This window comes from Myodes glareolus, chromosome 7, assembly GCF_982192425.1.
Source record: "Myodes glareolus chromosome 7, mMyoGla1.1, whole genome shotgun sequence".
NCBI lineage: Eukaryota > Metazoa > Chordata > Mammalia > Rodentia > Cricetidae > Myodes > Myodes glareolus.
In genome coordinates this window covers 6,671,518-6,689,135 of record NC_142032.1, presented here as the reverse complement: position 1 = coordinate 6,689,135, position 17,618 = coordinate 6,671,518, and the positions used below count along the sequence as shown (strand labels likewise).

Genomic DNA, 17,618 nt, shown 5'->3' with positions numbered 1-17,618 from the left:
GACGTGAATGGCTGCTTATCACTGCTCGGCTCAGGTAGCTGTCTTCATTCCTACAGAGTTCAGGGTTCCAGGCCTAAGGGATAGTGCCCCACAATTGGCTGTGTGTTCCCCTGTCCATCTACAATCAGGACAGTCCCCCACAGACTTGCTCACAGGCCAAGCGGATCTCAATATTCCACAATGAAGGCTCAGTTCTCAGGTGATTCTAGACTGTGGCAAGATCACATTTCCTACAAAGCATCACACCAGCGAGCCACCACAACTTTGCCATCTTCTTCTGGTGCCAGGTCTCCTCAAGCGCTGCTCATCGGTCCCACCAGACTCTGCACAGTTCACTTTGCCATCTAACACCCTTACATCCTTATTCATCAACAAAGGGTACATCTCAAGAAAAGCAGGCTAGTGGGTATGGCTCACGACTCTGCACCATCATGACAGATGCTCATCCGTTGTTGAATGAGTTAGTTTGATCCTCTTCCATCTTAGACCAAGTTGCTAAAGTAGCACCCATGGCACAATCTATCACTGTCTCCTTGCCTGTTCATGTGGGACCCAAGAAAACAGTGTTGGGCTTTGCCTGAAGGGCACTTTAAAAGGCACTAAGTCAGTAGCGGTTCTGTGATTCACCTGATATTATTAGATATTTCCAAATATATGTACTAGATATTTCTGTGGGCTACACCAGGACTCTGCCTGCACTTTGTGATTTGCACAGAAAAAGAGGGAAAGACTTTGAAAATGTGCTCTAAACCAGAAAAATAATCTATCCACTGGTATAGGAGACCATAGAACAAGCCATGAAGTCACTCCAAAGAGTCAGTGTCAGCAGTATTCAAGGATCTGGTATGAGGTGGCATTTATTAAAATAAAGTATCATACTTTTAAAGAAGGAAAATGTTGATATAGAGACAAATGTAGGCTGATAATGAAGTAGAACTCTTTCCTTTGGGATTAATTTCATTCATTAAGAATTAAAAGTTGAAAAAATCACACACTAATGTCTTTTTGTAGGCGGAAAAATTCTGAGTACTTTATATTTTCTTCAGTGCTTTCTTTGTGTCTGCTGACTTCTCTTTCCTGAAATGAGTCAGTACTGTATTTATAGAAAAAATAATAAAGTTATAATTCTGTCAAAGAAAATAAAGCGAACTGCTTTACTTTTTTTTGACACTACCTGTTTGTAGAAAGTTAGGCCAACTCCTACAAGGTCCCTGGCCAGGACCCATGTAAGCATTAAGCCTGCTCTTGGCCATCTTCAGGCAGGGTTTCTGGTACCCATGGGTCTCCAGACCTTGACGTCCCAGGCAGGCTGATATGGTTCCACAGGCTTGCTCACCCACCATACGGCATCAGTCTGAACCATAGAATCCATCATCCTGAAGCAGGAACTCCCATACACTGGACCAGCACCTGTGTTTGAGGCTAGGATGCCCTGTGAAGGAAAGACATTTTGTGGAGTATGTATTGGCTCATCTAGTACTTTCTCATTTAATCCTCTCATCTTCTAGAGGTGACCTCGTCTCATGGGTCATATGGGGAAAAGGAAGCTCATTAAGGAGAACAAGACATACACAATCAACCACAGACGAAATTCACACCCAGGCACCTCTGACTACAGAACCAGGCTCCTCTGTGATACCCAAGGTATGGGGGGAGCACCCTGTCAGTCCTCCTGTACACCGCCCTCTCAGCTTCTCTGCTTATTTCTGAGAAGCAGTTGGCCTTTGCTTGCTTCCTAAGATGCTCTGTTCTACTTTGCTCCCTGTTGCTGTGGTAAACACGAGGATCAAAGGCAACTTTGGAAGGAAAGGGTTTATTTCATCTTATACCTCTAAGTAACAGTTGAGTACTGAGGAGGTCAGGACAAGAACTCAAGGAAGAGCAGAGACTGAAACCAAAGAGGAAAGCAGCTCACTGGCTCTCTCGGCGAGCATTTTTAGCCCTGGCACATTTGCTAAGGATGACCCTGCCCACCATGGGCTGGGTCCTCCTACATCAATTAATCAACTAATCAAGATAATAGCTCACCGACATGGTCACAGGCCAGGCTGTTCAAGGCAATTCTTCAATTGTGGTTCTCTCTTCCCAGATGACTCAAGGGTGTGTCGAGTTGACAGCAAAAAGCTAACCATAATATGCTCTTTCAGGGAAGTGTGGTTTTAGCAAAGCCTTTCTATGTGGTGAGACAGCTTTGAAACTGTGGACTCACCTATTTTCAATTAATGTTTCCTCTTTAAGAGAGAACAATAGTAAAAGTCACTCATCTCCAGGACATGGGCTTAAAACCCTAGAAATACAGTGTAGGTAATCACAACTGGGAGGTTTCTACACAAAGATGGCAAATCAGCTTTCCGTTTTTCATTTTCAAACCCCTTTCTAATTTCCACTTATTTTTTTCTTTGCCTTCTCCCATCTCCAGAGTTAGCCTCCCATCCATTTAATTGTTTTTAATAACTCCTTTTTTAAATCTGCCCTGGAACTGTCCACTGAAGACAGCAACCAATAATTGCACTCTCCAGGCACATGAGATTTGCTGTTGAAAATAAGCCTCTGGTCAGACAGGAGGCTCAGAATATTCTAACTAATCCACAGCTGACAGAACGGCTGAGAATGCAATGCTCCCATTTCTAAATGCTTCTTCATTAATAGGACCCCCCCCCTTTCCAGGCTGAACAAATAAAATTCTAAATCATACTAAGGAGAGAGAAGCACTGAGAACTCGAAGTCTGCAGACAGGGACCCTTTCAGGCTGCCCTGGGATGCTGGCTATGGCATTTCATCTCTCAGTGTGTTCCAGAAGGAGCGGGTTTATGGTGAGAGAAACCCAGAGAGGCTATTTCTTTTCCTTCGTAGGAAAACAGGTCCAACAACTTTTTTCTAACTTGATGCATTGCGGGAATAACAGAAAAATCAATAACAAGCCTGAGAAACTATTCTTGTTTAAACAGAAAGCAAGATTTTTTGTTCTAACCTTCTTAAATATTTTTCCAGTCGATGGTAAAAGAAAAACATACTGCAAAGAGAGGCAGGAAAAAGAGAGATGTCCAGAAAGCAATCTATATTTAAAGGTAGAGAAAATGAATGCAAAACCAGGTAATATGTCCACACTACCCCATCTATCCTCCCCAGAAAATCACCCGTGGCCCTCTCCCACTCGCTCCCTAGTATACCAAGAAGCCAATCATTGCATTGCTGGGCAGGTTTGCCTCTCTCTGCATTTGCTGGAGTCAGGTGACAGCCACCTCATACTGGCTCCCAAGAATATACTGTTTCTTTTTGGTTTATTTTTATTTTTATTATTGGAACCAGTAAACAACACATCATATCAGTAACTTAATATCAGCCACAGCAGGGATTCTTACACCTTAGAAATCAGAAACTGCACCAAGAATCCCACCCCTTCCCTGGGGAGGAGAAGCTGTTGCTCATCTGTGTACCAGTATTTCTCTCTGACTTCTTGGCGTTTCCCTTTGGTCTCAGGAGGGAAAGGGCAGAGTCAGAGAGTCACCAGTAGATACAGAGAAGCAGGATGAGAATGCCATGCTGGGATAAGGTACCAAGTCACGTGGCAAAGTATGGAGAGAAATATGGGTTAATTTAAGTATAGGAGTCACCTAGTAACAAGCCTGAGCTATCAGTCGAGCATTTATCATTCTTATTAAGCCTCTGAGTCGGTTATTTGGGACTGGGCGATTGCGACAGGAAGCAGCCATTTACAGTCATACATGTGAAATAAAATAAATAAATCTTAAGATAATAAAATAAACTTGTATTCTAGGCCAATCTTGGAAATCAAATTGCTGTCTACGCCTTGGGTTCCCATCTCTTCATCAAGAAAATAGCAACAGAGTTCTTGCCTTCTCATGTTAGGTTTACCCCTTAAGACCAGACCTGACCAGCTGTCTAACCTTTGAGTGTCCCCATCTTCAATGGATGCTAACATGCTGGGGCGGAGGTGTCAAAGTACATGTGCAGGCTTTGATACAGAATGAGTGCTCCATCCCTTCCCTTCTCTTTTCTAGCTGGGTAGTCCTGAGGGCTCCAGAGACTCGGTATGTCTATCTCTACACCTGAGGGTTCCAGATGTCTCCTCAGAGGGTGGCTTAGGGCAGGCTGCCATGAAAACCCTTGTTATTACTCCACCCCGGGTAAAAGCACAGCTAAAGAAATGTAAGGAACCTCCTCTAAACTTAGAGAGAAATGAACTTAACTGGATTCCCACCTGACAGTTTATAAACAGTGAGGATGCCTTCAGAGACGAGCAGGGAAAAGTCCACTGAGTACAGCCACAGCAGTGAGGACCGATGCTCAGCGAGGGGCCAGCACAGAGCTGACTCACTCTGGTGACAGTGTACGCCACTAAGACCTAATTTCCTTTTTTGTGCTTTGGTGCCCTGTAGCTGTCAGTCCACACATCCCACACAGATGCTCTACACCCATGTGAGGAAAAGTGTCAGTCATTTCCATCTTCATCTCTATTGGAGAGCAAAGAAACTTCCCAGCAACCCTCTGATATGATACCCTGATGTCACATTGGCCAAGGAAATCTTCACACAGTGAAGCCAGTGACTGTTGAGACCAGTCCAGGACTGGTGACCAGATCACTGGCAGAGATGGGAGAAAACCAGAACTCTGCCAACACAGAATGAGAGAGGTGGGTGCTGGTAATGCTTTGACACTTTATCTTATTAAACTTGGTCCCCTTTTGTTGTTAACAGAGAATCTGGTGTGTTTATGTGAGGATTTATTGAAAAAAAAAATTTTGTGATTAGTCACACCAAGGGTAGAATGTATACACAGCAAAGGAGGGGGGATATCTTATGCACAGGTGGACCTCCCTTTCAACATGACATCCACACAACCCTGTCTCCTGTCTGACCACAGCGGCAGCAAAAAATAAATGATCTAACCATGAGATCAGCCGAGCTGGCAGTCTTGTTACTAAGAAAAGCAGAGGTGATGATAGCATTTGTTGAGTGCCTACTGTGTGCTGGGTAGTGTGCTAAAACGGTTTGCAAGCTTGAGATTCACAGTGATGCTACAAGGGCTACAAGGTGGTCATCTTGCTTTTTCTCTTCTGTGTTTGTATGTCTACAATGTATGCGCATGTTTGTGTGTGTAGAAATGTAGTACGCATACGGAGATTAGAGGACAACCTTGGGTGTCAGCCTCTCGCCTCCCGCCTTATTTGAGACAGGGTCTCTTTAATGTTTGCCACCAGGTTAGCTGGCCCATAAGACAGGTTTCCACACCCACTTTTAAGGATGAAGAAACCAGACCAGGCAGCAGCGGGAGTGGGCAGCTGGTGATGGCAGAAATGAATCTTAAGTCAGTTTTAGCTGGCTGTCATCATTGTCTTAATTAGTATTCAGTGGGCTGTGAAGAGACACCTTGACTGTCTTAGTAAGGGTTTCTATGCGCAGTGAAACACCATGACCAAAAAGCAAGTTGGGGAGGAAAAGGCTTATTTGGCTCACACTTCCACATTGCTGCTCCTTACTGAAGGAAGTCAGGACAGGAACTCGAACAGAGCAAGATCTGGGAGGCAGGAGCTGATACAGTGGCCATGGAGGATGTTATTTATTGACTTGCTTCACAAGGTTTGCTCAGCCTGCTTTCTTATAGAGCCCAGCACCACCGGGCAGGGATGGCACCACGCACCGTTGGCTAGCACCTACCCCAATGGTCACTAACTGAGAAAATGCCTTACAACTGGATCTCCTGGGGGCGTTTCCTCAACTGAGGACCCCTCCTCTCTGATGACTCCAGCCGTGTCAAGTTGACACACAAAGTCAGCCAGTATAATGGCCAAGGCAACTCTTAGAAAGCACTTAATTGAGGCTAGCTTACAATTTCAGAGGCTTCTTGCATTGTCATCATGGCGGGGAGCATGGTGGCATGCAGGCAGACACGGCACTGGAGAAGTGACTGAGAGCTGTACATCCTGACCCACGGGCAGCAGGGAAAGAGAGACACTGCCTGGCACAGTGCTTTTTAAAACTGCAAGGTCCACCCACCTTGACACACTTCCTCCAACGAGACCACACATTCTCATCTTTCTAATCCTTTCAAAGAGCTCCCCTCACTGGTGATGAGGCATTCAAATACATGAGACTCTGAGGGCCGTTCTTATCAAACCACCACATTCATAATCTTCCCACTCTAGCCAGGCCCTTACGACTGATCAGCTGGTGATGATGGGCAATTTTTCACGGACGGCACAGAGTAGAAAGGGCAGATACTTGGCCCCTAGCCACACTCAGAATTCCACGAGCAGTCAAGCTACGTGTGCAGTAAGGAATAGTTTTAGGAGCCTCATCTTGCTTCAGCCTGTCTCTCTGCCCGCTGTTGAGAGCGTTTGCTCATCTGCACCATTTCTAACATATTCTTCTGTCTTGCTAATGATAGGAAACTCACTGCTGTGGAGTTCCATAAAGCATTATCTCATTATCTCCTTTCGCCTCTCATTGCAAAGTGCTTTGTAGCACAGAAAGTGGGGTATGGAAAAAATTAATTTCATTAAATTAATCGAGAGTGTCATGACTGCTCAGTTATGACTCGGGTGTGTTTGTAGGAGGGCCCATCTATGCATCAAAGTTTGTCCTTTATTGTACCATTTTTCCTCCCACGTGTACCCACCAGCTTTCCGAGCAAGGAAGAAATAACTCTAAATAGCAAGCTCTTCAGAAATATTGTTGCCACCAGCAACCTGGAAAATCCCAAATCAGAACATGACTTTATATGGCCACTGAGCAGACTTGAGGGACGCTCCAGCTACCCTGTGATGTATAAATGCCAATGCCACGCACAGCACGCTGTGCCTCAGACAGCCATATGAGATGCACTGCTCGCTCCTAGACTTTCAATTTCCGCAAAAAAAATGCTTCTAGTTTTGTGAACACGGATCCTTTCCCGCTTTGCTTACAAAACCCATGCCTGCCTCCAGGTCTTCCTCAAACGCCACATTTTACAAGTCTTTTCTTAGCTTGCGCTTAGAGAATTCTACCCCGGGTTCATTTGTGTGTTGCTTAACGTTCATTGAGCAATGGAAGAGGCAAGGCTCTAACGTAGACACTGGAAAGGCCATGGAGAGGAGAGGCAGCCGGACTGAGAGGCAGCTCAGTTGGTAAAGTCCTCCTTTCACAAGCTCGAGGACCAGAGCTTGAGTCCCAAATTCTACTTTTAAAAGCCAAGTGTGCCGGCTCCTGCCTGTAATTCCAGCCCTGGAGATGTGGGGACAGAAGCACCCCTGGGACTTGCTTGGCCGCTGGTCTGTACAATTTGGTGCATTCTAGGCTCAATTAGAGACATTGGCTCGAAAGAGGTGGAGAGTGACACCTAACATTGACCTTGGACCGATACACACGTGTGCTAATATGTGCACCCGCATACACATGAACACATATGCAAATAAAATAATTTAAAGGCAGTGGTTCCTCTCCTCTGTCTGCTTCTACCACGCAGTTTACCACAAAACTAATCCCTCAGAAGAATTAGGATCTTCCTGAGGAGAAAGGTGCCCCTGCTCAGGGAATTTAACAGTCTGAAGATTTGTAGCTTCATCAGCCTCTGTGAACAAAACCAATATACTCACTTTATGAGACTGTCCCAGAGAGCTGCACTCTGTGATGGAATTTCCCTCAAGACCCACTCCCACCCCGCCCCCATCTCCCACCCCACCCCTGCCTCCCACTCCACTCCCATCTCTCACCTCATTTCCTCTCTCACCTCACCCCATCTCCCACTCTCACCCCATACCCATCTCCCACCCCATCTCTCACCCACCCTCACCTCTCACCCCACCCCCATCTCCCACTCCCACCCCATCTCCCACCCCACACCCATCTCCCACCCCCATATCCTATCCCACCACCACCTCCTACTCCACCCCCATCTCCCACTGTTCATTGAGGGACCTCACAGTCTCAGCTTTCCTGGATCCTTCACAGTTCTGGCTTGGTTCATCTGCCAACTCCAAACCCAGTCACATAACTACCACTTGCTGACTCTGCATCAGACATCTGTCCTGACAATCTCTGTATTCAGCATCTGGTTTTCAGAAGATCTTGTAAATATGGCTTTACAAAGGAAGAAACTGAGACCCATAAAACTCGGGAACATCTCCTTGTGAGAGCTCATGTATCGGTGCCAGAAAGGGGATTCAAACCCATGTCCGTGTGGCTGGCATTCTTTTATTCTACGTAGCCTAAACCTCTACCTGCCTCATTGCCTGCGAAAGAAGAAAAGTTAACCCCATCACGACCTTCTCATAAGGTCACTATAAATAGATATTTGCACACAAGGGAAACCGATGCCTCGCTTGCCTTCTGCATTCTGATTGGCAGAGGTAAACACCTAAGTTTACATAGATAAGCATGATCAGTCATCACTGAAGAACCATGTCCTTTGGTAAAGAGGATTAGGGAACTTTTTTCAGCTCCAAGGCCAAAAGGTTAACTCTTCTTTTTGAGACAGAGTCTCATGTAGCCCAGAGTAGAATTGAATTTGGTAAGCAGCCTAGGATGAGTCTGAACTCTTGATCCTCCTGCCTCCACTTCCCTAGATAGACTGTAGACAGCACCTGTTTTTATCCAGGGCTGGAGATGGAGCCCAGCATTCACGCATGCTAATCCAGCCCTCTACCGAGTCATATCCTCAGTCCTCAAATGCACATTTCTTACTGGTGTACTCCTCAAATCTACACCAGGTCAAGCCCTGCAATATACACCAATGTAAAAGCCCTGTGAGCCTACAATCAGCCTGCCCTCGCCTCTAGTCCTATCTAGTAGAATAAGAACACAGGAGACCTAGGAAGAGGCTTCTGAAAGGACTAGGCATGCTGCTGAATTATCTCGGGTCGAGAAAAAAAAGCAGCTAGCTAAAATATAGGCCAATTATATTTTTCTTTATTATAAGGGCAAACTCACAAAACAGGAAGGAGAAGTCCAAGCTCAGCTGTGTAGCCGGGGAACCACAGAGACAGTGAACCTTGCCCCACACCACCCACACTCCTCCATCCTCCGCCCCCGCCCGCGTTTTTCTCCTGGTACCCAAAGGTCACCTATTAACCTGGTCCCACCCCTTAAAGATCATTGGCTGACAAAGATTCCCCATCAGCACGCTGCAGGAAAAAACATGGTGCAGGGCAGATCAAGCTCTCTTTCATGGAGTAAACACGCACCTTTTCTGCAGGAAGGTGGGCAGGGAGAGGAGAACATGCCCCTTCCAGAATTTTCCTGTTATTTGTAGTGATGCAGAACTCCTCGATAGCAGGATTATTGGGGGGGGGGGATTGTATTCCTCTTATATAATAGAGAAAGGTCCTTACTAGGTAGCCCTGACTGTCTGGGAACTCAGAATATAGACCAAGTTGGAAACTTGAAACCCACGGAGACCCACCTGCTTCTGCCTGCCTAGTGCTTGGATTCAAGGCATGCGCCAGCACATCTGGCTCCCCCACGGTCTCTCATAATAAAGGTGGACAGCACTATACAAATGCACCTGCTCCCTTTCCCATTTTTCCGTTTCCAGTATTGCTCCTAAGGCCCTCTATGCTTTTACATTGTTAGGATAGCTACTCTATATATGATTCTCTAAGACTATTTCACTGAAAATAATCTTTTTTACAAGACAGGGTTTCTCTATCTAACAACCCTGACTATTCTGGAACTCGCTCTACAGGCCAGGCAGGCCTCAAACTCACACAGATTCCCCTGCCTCTGCATCCCGAGTGCTGTGGTTAAAAGCATGTACCACACCATGCCTGACACAGAAAGAAATCATTTTGATGTGTCCATAAATATTCATATCTAAAGCCATGCCAATCATGTGGTAGAATTATGAACACATGAATGCTATTAGCGTATGAACATCGGAACTCCACAGAATCTGGTCTCCCAGAGGACACATCCATATTTAAGGATCAATTGCATTTCCTCACTTGTTCGTCCATCTTAGAACAGGTTGACCAGATCTGCACCTACTTCCGTCTATTATTTTGCAGTTCCCTGTTGGTGCAATGGGTTCAGGGTTCACAAAATTCATCTCACAAATGGCCGGCCATCTCATTACACTTTTATCTAAAAGATGAAAGGAACTGAAGACGACATACAGTATTTTAAAAAGACTGTTAAGTACAAAAATGAGGCCAAACCACCCATGAGTGTTTATCATTTTTATAATGCTCCCTTTGGACATGCTCGTCTGTCTGCTTTGGTGTCACAAGACGGGAGGGGAGACTACTTATCAAGAATATTTCACAGTTCACCCAACAGGCTTCCTCCTAGACTAGCTCAGAGCATGCGCACAGAGGCGGGGAGGCGGGGCAGAACCATGCTTCAGCCGCCGCAGCTGCCAGCAAGCCTAACAGACTTCGCTGGGATCCTTTATGCTCACCAGACACTGATACACTTTTAAGATGCCTCAACTTTGGTGATGAAACCATTAAAAAAAATAATAAAAGAATAAGATCAAACCAAGGTCAAGACTGAAGTGAGTCAATATGGCACCAGTCCCTAGAAGACTGTCTCTTCCTTCTGATGCCCTCTATGCTTTGAATCTCCACTGAAGAGCAGTTTCCCTGGCAGCTAATAAGGAGCCAAGAGCATCTGTGCTCCTCTGTTCACCGGCACAGAATTGGAACTGAAGCTAATGCTGCATCCGTCACCCCAATGGGCAATCCCAGCTAATACCAGTGAAGTCAAGGGTAGTGCTCTACCTACGACAGGCCTGCCCGAATCAGCGCGTGGCTGGTGTTTCCTCAAGATCACCCTCAAAGGAAATGAAGCCGGGTACAAAGAACAAAATAAAAAGTGGAATCTTGGCCGGGCGATGGTGGCGCACGCCTTTAATCCCAGCACTCGGGAGGCAGAGGCAGGCGAATCCCTGTGAGTTCGAGGCCAGCCTGGTCTACAAGAGCTAGTTCCAGGACAGGCACCAAAAACTACAGAGAAACCCTGTCTCGAAAAACCAAAAAAAAAAAAAAAAAAAAAAAAAAAGTGGAATCTTTTAAGCTTTCTTTTTGACTACCCCGGAGGGTAGCGTGTAGGTTGAGGTATCCTAAGGCAGAAAGAGAACTAGGGAAGTTTTCAGGTTTCATCTTAAAGGAAATAACATAGGTCTTTGTTCTGGTGCCAGGCACAATTGACCACAACCTGGAGAAGCAGATTCAGGCTGCCTCAAATACCATGTTTACTATGATGTTGTTACAGAACAAAGGAAGTCCTAAGTCAAGGAATTTAGCAAACGCTCTGGTTGGAACCACAGCTAGGCAGGTTTCTATCAACGTGGGGAAATCTGTTACAGGTCTCAGACACGATCTTGGCTTCCAAGTTGATGGAAGGCAGTGATTTATCAAGAAGACATTTGAAATGTTTTGATAGCCACTGGATGTTAGGTCGGACATAGAACTCAACAACGAGGATGTTCCAAGGAACTAAAATTAACCCAAGATAATTTGGCTATGGCCTAGAGCAGTTTAATTCTCCAGAATCGCACATGTCAGCCCTTCAGCAGCCCTGTAGAACCTTCATCACAGGGGTGACTCTTCTTCCCACCCCCAATGATAGTTGATATCAGCATGTAATTTTTTGAAAGTACAAGAAAATAATTCAGCTATGGAAAGACAATGACATCAGCATGTTTAGGAAGCCCCAATCTGTGACTCGCTGGTTGAAACACTGAGTGGTGCCCTTCAAGTCTTTTTCCAACGGGCAAACAGAAAACTATTACAGTGTGATCTTCTGTCCAGCAGGAGGAGCCTCGTCCAGCTGTAAACGTTCCTTAGACAATCAGACAGCAGCATAGAGAACAGAGGGCCGTGCAGCGGACAGGGTCAGTGGTCTCTCCAAGAACAAGTCACTAGTTTCTGGGGAAAAAAAATGTGCTGAAGCTAAAATCTTGAGTTCTCCTTTTTCCAATTCTTAAATTTAATTTTATTTGTGATTTTTAAATTTTTTGAGATGCTGAACATTCAATAAATGCACACAGATTATATATGCAAATATGTGTATATATATGCTCAGCTTTGCCATATCATTAAGCTTGATGACTGATTGACATATCAAATCTCTGCCAACTTCCAGTTGCTCTATAAAGTTTGATCTGAAGAACCCAGTCTTGTCTTCCCAGATTGTGAAGACCCAGCCTGTAGGTTATTAAACAAATCTGAGGTGGAAAAAAGCCACCTATCTTCTCGTAAGTCACAGAATTTACTGTCATCAGTACAGAGGTCACATTTAATAGATGCCTGAAAGAACAATTCGATGCATTAAATTTAATGCTCGTGTTTGCAAAAACTAGTGCAGGACATTAACAGAAGGAAATCACCATTCGTCTACATGAGAATCATGATTAAGTGATGAGAAGCTGTCATTTATGAAACCAACACATTGTGTCATGTCACCATCCCAAGACTGTGCTGTAGGCCGACCACCGCACTCATGAAAAGTTTAACATCCAAGATTATAGTTAGTGACATCAAGAGAACCCTCATGATGAGAGTCTGATGGAGGAGCAAGCAACCAGGAGTCTCTTGCTACAAGAAGTTCTTCTCCATCTCAGGTCTTTGCCAGCAAGAAGTCATCTCCAGACAGGGCCCCTCCACTCTAGGACCTAAGTACACATTTATTATTCTTTATAAAGTTCCCTGCCTCCAGATTTTCATTATAGTCATAAGGACTGCAGGTTTGCAAGCATCAAAAGCCTCCCATTTGGGAAATGCTCAAAGGAGGAACAGTACCTTTTCACCTTGCCAAAGTATACTGGGAAATAGCATTTCCGAAATCAGACTCCTCCACACGTGAGCCTGGAATAGCTCCCTATCGCTGACAAGGTCAAGCAGAGCCCTTCGGTCAGGTTTCAGGTACCCCACCCCTACGCCTTACAATGTAGTTTCATAGTGGCTGGAACAAGATTCCAGTGGGCCTGTTCTTTGTTGTGTACTCCTGAGATTGTGTCCTGCATCAGCGGTGCATTCTACTGGCCAGTACCCCATCTGGTCCTTTCAAGTCTTTTCCACAATCCAGGCTCCTGCAGTCATCCACTTCCTTTCTCGTCCCTTCTCTTTGTACTCTTCTTACTCTTCTTCTTCATACTCTTCATACTTCCTTCTCCTCAGATAGACTCTTGCCTTCTTACTTTCGCGGCTGCCCTGGCCTTGAGCCCTTTCTCTCAGACTCTGTAATCCCTATCAACTATCAAGACCCAGAGACAGCAGGACTTGGCTCTACTATTAACCCTTGTTATCCCATTTTCCTCCTGTTAATCTTTCTTCTCCGACCTCTCAAAACCCCGGCACACGATTTGGTTTTTGATGTTTTATCTAATTTATCTAATTGTTTTAACCTTGCAGAGTCTTCAAGGACAAGGTTAGACACTCTCTGTCTGTGGTAGGTCCCAGGGAGGGAGGTGTACTGTCTTCATTTTAGGCTGTTCGAATATTTTCTCTGCCTGAGGCCACCCTAGGGAATCGAATCAACAAACACTCAATGCATGCACCCCTGCTGGCTTCGAGGCATGATTTCCTGGCCATGTCAGCTTCCTTATTTACATAAGAGCCTCACAGGTGAAAATCTAAATGAGCCAGAGATTAGGGAGACTTGGCTGATATTAACGCTCATGAATATTTAGCAGGGCTTGCTCATCAGCTGGGGTAGCAAGGTCTCCCTGGCAGTCGCTGAACTATAATGACTGTTGGCATTTAATTGTGCTCATCCGATAATAGCTAAGCCATGGGGGAAGTAGGTGAGCGGAGACACGCAATCCGGTGTGGCATTATGGTTTAAATCAAAGTTGCACACCGCTCTTACATCCTTCTAAAGTGATTTGGGGAAAAAAGAGGGTAGCAAAGGAGAAACTTGCAGGCATCGAACTAATCCTCCACCACCCATTCAGGTAGCTCATCTTCCACGACAGCTTCTATGTTGGGCTGATGTCAAGAGAAAAAAAAAAATTGTTACTAAAAATATTAAAAATGAAAGGAAGCCACTGTTTATAAATCGGAAGGCAAGGGATTTCACAGGTTCAGCCTCGTCTTACCTAAGGGAGACTAGCTACATGGAGATTTCTGCGCAGCTCAGGTTTCTCCCAGGCCAGCCTAAGAATGACTGGTACTGTAGTCATCCTGGAGGAATGAAGATCTAAAGCCCCTACCCCCCGGACTGCTTCAGCTATCACACTATTGTAACACTGGACCCCAAGAACATGGAATTTCCATAGGAATTTCACAGTGGGAGAAGAAAAAGACTGAAGCCTGGTCCCAGTCAGAGAGAAACTAATCTCTCAGAAAGACCATGCTTAGTGCTGAGAACTTGTCAGACCACCATGCTAGAGAGACTGGGACAGGACAGAGGCAATGCTGGGTCAGTGGTGGGTGGGACTTGATGGAGGATGGCAGAGTCACCATACCTGTTGGCCTCTGTTTAAAGCACCTAGTGTCAGGTGTCTGGCAGGGTATCATAGGACCTCACTGCTCCTCTTCCCAACGTGGCCTCATTGGACAAATCTCTTTTCCACTCTTCACTATTGCTTGTCTCTTTAATTGGCCTATTGAGTACTGGTGGGCAGCACTTTGCATGTTAGGGCTGTCAGAGTTTAGGCTGTGTCCCTACCAACTCCAGGAACTCACCAGACACATGGAGCTACAGCGACTATAGAGGAAGCATCTCACCGATGCTACTCTGGAGGAAACATCCTCATCTTTTCTAGAAGAGATACATGAATTCAAACATTGACTCCTGGGGATCTAGACTATGGTAACTCACCATGATCAGGCCCTAAACACAAGACATCAAGCCTCCTCCTCCTGCCCTCCCTCACTGTAAAAGCGTATCCTGTCTGAGTAAGTACTTGATTCCAGCATCCAGCGATGTCTATGCATTGAGTATCCTGAAAATGCCTCGCTGCATAAATGACTACATAATTCAATTCAAAAGATTCCCTTGCTGGGCACTTGGGACATAAAAAAGTATAAAATAGGATTCTTTGACATTAAAGGACCCTTCTAGTCCCAGAAATGACGTAGATGAATGGTATCTCACCCAGATGAATAATATTCAATTTCTAACAAACAAAAGTCTGCTTGCTTGGTTTCTTCACAAATTTATTTGAAAGATGTGTTTGGAACAGTCCACATTAAGACACAGTTTTGTATGAAACTTACTCTGAATCTCATAGCCAAAACTGGGGTGCAATGAAAGGCCTGATTATCGAGAAAGACAAGTCAGAGGTGTTAAATTGTCATGGGTAAGGACAAGCCTAAAAAAGGCTGGTATTTTTATTTAAAAGATAGGCCAAAGTTACAGGTGTTGACTTACAGGTGAGTTGCTTCTCACTAGAGCAATGTTGGGTGCTAATCATGCTGAACTCTATCAGAGTTGGTTATTTAATGGAGGTTAGTGGTTCTCAAGAAAAGCTGGCGATCTGAGTAGCTGCTGATTCTTAGTCGTGGCTATGTTTACCAGTCCTTGTCCCCAACAATGACAACATCCTTCCTGACTCTTGCTATGCCTACTGTGCAAATGAGTTTAGTTAGCAACCAAGAATTAAGTGCTCAAAGTGACAACTTTGGAAGTATCCCAACTAGGAACTCAGCCCCAGACTCTGTGACTCCAAAGCCCATGGCCTCAGCTCCTGGGAGAAGAATAGACTGGAATTTGAGACATCACAACTTTTCTCCCAGATAAACCCAAAACACCGAAACCTCACCATGGAGTCCAGAGTTGGAGGCCAAATTGTCCAGACCAGGGTCGGACAGCTTTGGTTTTGTAAAGGATGAACAACACACAAAGCACCTCTCTGGAGGAGGCCATGGACGTGTGGAAGGAGTGCAAGGCATTTTCTCTACCCAATAGGAAACAAAACTCTACCAAGAGTGAAGCATCTCTGTACCGCCCACCTGACCACAGCCTGCCCCACTTATTGCCATCTCCCTCCCTCCCTCTTTCGGGCCTCTTCCCAGAAAGAGCTACCATTCCAAACTGAGTGTTAATCATTCTCTTGCTTTTCCCTTTAAATGCCACTGCTTGGGTTTGTCAAGAAATCTCCACCTAGATTAACCTGATTGAAATCATCACAATGTTTATACAAAATGAACAGGCTCCACGGGGAAGCCACAGTCACCACAGTTAAAATATATAAACCACCAGCCGTATGAAGAAAGGTGGAGCCAATGATGGGGTGATGGCCTCCCTTCATGCTCTGCTAGCGAGCTCCTCCTGATCTTCCATTGGCTCAAACTTTTCTCCTTCTATGGAAATTCAGAGAGAAGACACCTATGCCCCACGGTGGTTTGTTTACATTTGGTATCTAAAAGATATTTCCATGTTTACATATTCATAATTCTTTCCCTAACAAACCAGAAACATCTCCACAAGTTAGAATTATCCCTGTCTCCATGTCTTGCAGACATAACAGAATCCCAAAGTGCATTCCTGTCTTCTCCTCCACCCTCTTCCTTCCTTTTCTTACCATGGTCGTGATTCCGGTCTGCTGATGCCCAGGAAATCTTGACCCCATGACTCCGACCTGTTCTTAGTGATGTTTTCCTTATTAATCTGTGGTTGGCTCACTCTTGGTAAGCTTAGTCAAGAACCTCGATTTTATTTTCATTGCAGTGGATTCAAGTCAAACAGCTCCTTTCCTGGTGCTAAATGGCTGATACTCTCTCTCTCCCATTGTCCCCATGCAGTTGACGGTAGGTCACCTAGAATTTCAACCAACCCAGAACATGGCAACCCAACCCTTTTCCTCTCCTGCGGTCTCCAGTTGTCTTCTAAAAGCTGCACAGCTTAAACTCAGAAAATTCCATTACATGATTCTCCACCTCTTTTGCCATCCCATAATTCCTCATGGCCAACAGAGTCTGTGACTCAGCTTCCAAATTCAGATAAAAACAAACATGCTCCCTGATAAATCACAAGTTATGCAAGCAATGAATCAAAGGGCAATTGCTCTGTATGGGAAAATTCTGTGCTGATTCCTCTTAAATAATTGACCAGCAACCAGGAGATTCATCAACACAGTAGTTGACTCCAGACTGAGTCAGCCTTTCGTACAAGCATATGTACACACCTGCACACACTAAAGTCTTTGTAATGTTGTCCTTTTTCCTCTACAGTAGTTATGAACATAACAGATAGCCCACAACTTACAGCACACACAGTGTTAAGCCCTTTCCATTCAGCACTGAATCCTGACACCTCATTAATACTGTCACAGTGATGAGCTTGAGGTTAGAGACGGTAAGGAACATGGAGTAGTCATGCAGCTCCTGTGAATCCACTGGGTGACTGTTGGCTAGGCATTAATTTTTCTTACTCCTTGATAAACTCAATCAGATGCTCAATAAATGTCTGCCAAGTTGGTTAATCAAGAAATGTTTTGAGGCTCAGTGGTAGTATGTGTACTGAGCTTACATGAGGTCTTGTGTTCAATCCCCAAAATCAAAAACTAATAATGAAAAAATAAGTATTTGGGGAAGCGCTGATGCTATGGAACAATATTTTTCTACACCATGAATATGTATTACTCTCATTTAATAATAAAAAGCTGATTGGCTGATAGCTGGGCAGGAAGAGACTAAGCCCAAGAACCAGACTAGGAGAATTCTGGGAAGAAGA

At 45.0% G+C, this 17,618-nt stretch overlaps 1 long non-coding RNA gene across 3 annotated transcripts; it reads right to left on the bottom strand.

The window, feature by feature from the left end:
• Window positions 1-831: 831 nt before the first annotated feature.
• LOC146893684 (uncharacterized) lies at window positions 832-16,854 on the bottom strand. Of its 3 annotated transcripts, none has more exons than XR_015003339.2 (2): window positions 16,468-16,854; window positions 832-1,432 (listed from the first exon to the last, which is right to left on the bottom strand). It is a non-coding gene; the product is annotated as an uncharacterized LOC146893684 (long non-coding RNA). The 3 variants fall into 3 exon arrangements; XR_015003341.2 differs by lacking the exon at window positions 16,468-16,854 and adding an exon at window positions 8,928-8,996; XR_015003340.2 differs by lacking the exon at window positions 832-1,432 and adding an exon at window positions 11,452-11,866.
• Between the last annotated feature and the right edge of the window lie 764 nt (window positions 16,855-17,618).